The 3,735-nt window shown below is 35.9% G+C and overlaps 1 pseudogene; it reads right to left on the reverse strand.

The window, feature by feature from the left end:
• Positions 1–603: 603 nt before the first annotated feature.
• LOC101203192 lies at positions 604–3,011 on the reverse strand (annotated as a pseudogene).
• Between the last annotated feature and the right edge of the window lie 724 nt (positions 3,012–3,735).

Below are 3,735 nucleotides of genomic sequence, written 5' to 3' on the forward strand. Positions count from 1 at the left end.
ATATTAATCACATAATAGAATTTGAAACCTAAACAAACTCTTGTATTAATTTAAACCTCACTAATAATTGTATTAGTTTCTTTAGAAATATCAATTCATACACATATGTATAAAATTTTAAGAGTAGTATCAATTAAATTTGAATCATAAACTAGCAATTGTATTAATTTAAATTCTAAACTTTTATAATGTATTTAGTGTTTTGGTTGATTGAAATAGTAAGTTTTACATGATATATATTGACTTTGACAAATAAAATTTGAAGAAGAGTGCAAATTGATACACATACGAAAGTTTATCGTTTTTATCTTGATACGATTATCCGTTCAAGTTTTTGAATGATAAAGTTTAGAAGTACACATTAATATTTGTATGAACTTTTCATGGGTTACTGATATACTTTGTGAGAATATGACTGATGCACCATGTATTATTAATTAAGTAAAAAAAGATTACTAATATGTACATTTTCATTCCCATACATAATTTTGTACAAATCCTCACCAAAAGATTGAAGTTTCTGATTTTGGAACTTTTTATCTTTAGGAATGAAACACTTCATATTTTAATCTCAATAGCTTTTTTTGGAAGACAAAAAATAAATATCAGAACTTTTTTCTTTTATTTATTTGAAAAAAATAGCAACTATAAGGGACTGATAATAAGATAGTATCCATTCTGATTAAAATTGATTTAACAAGTAAGAGTAAAATAATATAGCAAATACAAATGTGTTATCATATCTATCAACAATTTAAAATGCTTCTGGTTCAATTCAAGTAATAGCCCATATGAATTAGCAAATGGGAAGGGGTGCTCCATTCCACTCCTTCAAGCATTCGAAGATCGAATCGATCATCTTTCCTTGACTTAAAGCAGTGAATACCTTCTCGCACTCTTCTCCTGGAGAAATTACCTTTTCGCCGGTTAGCAATCTTGTTCCCAACTCCTCTCTCACAAATTTGTATAATGGGTAAGACCTGCAATCCTTGATTTGATTTTCAATTTTGGAATTTCCATTTTCATATGCCAGCCTTACGTTTTCTACCTCCTTTGGTAAGATTGCCTTCAACTCCTCTTCGAAAGCACCAATCTTTTGGAAGATTGAGGTGTTCTCGTTCGTTTCGCTATCACCATTTTTAAGTGCATGCTCGACAAGGATTTGCCTTAACTTCTGCATAAGAGGGTAGGTAGCACTGCATGGATCATCTATGTATGCAAAAGTGTATTCTCTGTCGACAACTTTGAGTAAATCTTTCTCACAAAATCTTGATGGATGAAGTGCGCCATTGGAAGAGGTAGTCAACACTTTTTTTGCTACTTGGCTAACTGTGCTTTTCACCTCGCTCTTCAAGTTCTCCTCCAAATGCCTCAAGTCAATTGCTTGACATAAAGCAACTAAGAATGTGGAAGACATGAGTTTAAGAATATCGATGGCTTCAGCTGTTTTCCTTGAGGAAATTAAACCAAGAGAGTTAACATCTTGGTTGTGTTGCTCGGCGCTTTGGACGTGACTTGTGACAGGATTTGCAAGATATTGAAGCTCAGAGCAATAAGAAGCCATGGCAATTTCAGCACCTTTAAAGCCATAATCCAAGCTTGGATTTCTACTTGCAGAAAGGTTAGAAGGCAAACCGTTATTGTAAAAATCATTGACTAATTCTGAAAATTGAGCAAACATTAGCTTTCCAATGGATGCAACGGCCAAACGAGTGTTGTCCATAGAAACTCCAATCGGCGTTCCTTGGAAGTTACCTCCATGTAGCGCCTTGTTTCTTGAAACATCAATCAAAGGGTTGTCATTAACTGAATTAATTTCCCGCCTCAATTGACTTGGTGGAGAAACGAATCACTTCAATCAAAGGACCCAACCATTGAGGAGAAGTTCTAAGAGCGTAACGATCTTGTTTGGGCTTTTGGAGAGGATCCATTTCATGCAATTTCTTTGCCGTTTTCATGTAGGAGCTTCCATCTAAAATGTGCTCCATGATTGCAGCTGCTTCAATTTGACCAGGATGGTGCTTCAACTTATGGGTCAAATGGTCGGTGAATTCGGGCTTTCCTTGCATCACCTCAGCAAATATGGCCGATAAAATTTCAGACAAAACGGCTAAAATATTTGCCTCAAAGAGAACAATGGAAGCCAATCCAGAACCGACGGCAGTGCCATTAACAAGAGCAAGACCTTCCTTAGGCTGCAATTCAAAGAACCCAGAATCAATACCAGCCTGTGTAAAAGCAGCCTTTGCATCAAGGGTTTCTCCATTCGGTCCAATAGCTTTTGAATTGTGACGACCGGTAAGCAACCCCGCAATATAAGACAAAGGAACCAAATCTCCCGAAGCAGTAATTGTTCCTCGAAGTGGCAAACATGGAGTGACGTTGTGGTTCAAGAGATTAGTAATGGCTTCCAAAATCTCGAATCGAATGCCAGAATACCCTTGAAGAAGAGTGTTGATTCTCACCAACATAGCTGCTCTTGTTGCAGAGTGAGGCAAAGTGTGATTTGATTCACTTCCATTTCCAAAGATGCCAGAATTCAAAAACCGAATCAACTCCTTTTGAAGAGCTCCACCTTGATTGGTCCTTCTATGGGAAGTAGCACCAAAGCCAGTAGTGACACCATAACTATCAGTGCCTTTAGCTAGCTTTGACACCGGCCCTTGCAGACTCAGCCAATTCCACAAGAACATCATTATCACGGGTGGCAATGGCAGCAACCTGAGAAATGGTGAGAGTTTCTCCTCCAAGCTTCACCAGAGGCCTTCGGTACTCTTCCACCATCCGTTTCACCTCATCCAAATGACTTCCCTTCATGGACTCAGCCGCCAAACCCCAATTGAGTGGATCCTGACCCTTCATGCACAAGCTCTCTAACGAACCATTTTGACAAGCCATAGCAGTACGAAGAAGGGAAAAAATAGAGGTAAAGGGAGAAAAATAGAAAAAGAATGAAGTAATAAAAGAAGAGATCAAGAATTGAATAAAATGAGAGTGTTGTTTATGGTGATAGTCTGAGAAGAAAGGTTGTTAAATAGAGAAAGCATTGTGTGTTAGGTGAAGGAAAAGTGGTGGAAACAGCACACCAGTAAGAAGGAATTAGGAAATGAATGGTTGGTTGAGAAATTATCTCTTTACTGACTTTCAATGGTCAAAATAGATCGATTCCAATTTTAAAATTTATATACATTACTTTGGCGGCTGTTTTGGACGTCGTTGATCTTTCTTTGTTTTGGGAGACCAAAATTTTTATCCAAAATTTTCCATTTCCACAGGACGAAATTATAATTAATTGAACGATAGGTAATAAAAAAAAAAATGAATCTATCATATTATAATATAAAATAGGAGTCCAATTAATTAATTATATGTTCACCAACCAATGGCACTCAGACTCTCTCTCACCTCATCTTTTTCTAACTTAAGACTATTTTTTTAATTAAAAGACCTAAGTGGATTGAATAAAATTAACGAAGTTACGTGCCATATTATTCTATTCATACATACATATAACTACCACCCACCCATATGAAACATATTGGACTTTTACCTACTTTCTCAAATCTCACCCATTACAAAAATTTGATCTTTTTTTATGAGTTTTGTTTTAATTTAATCCTTTTTGTAATTTAGACTTACTTGAAATTTAGTTCTTATGCTCTATCGGTTTTAGTCAAATTTCATCATTATTGCCATATATATTGACAATTTCTTTCTCATGGGGTAGTTTTCTAT

The sequence above is a fragment of the Cucumis sativus genome, chromosome 4 (assembly GCF_000004075.3).
Source record: "Cucumis sativus cultivar 9930 chromosome 4, Cucumber_9930_V3, whole genome shotgun sequence".
In the NCBI taxonomy this organism is placed as follows: domain Eukaryota; kingdom Viridiplantae; phylum Streptophyta; class Magnoliopsida; order Cucurbitales; family Cucurbitaceae; genus Cucumis; species Cucumis sativus.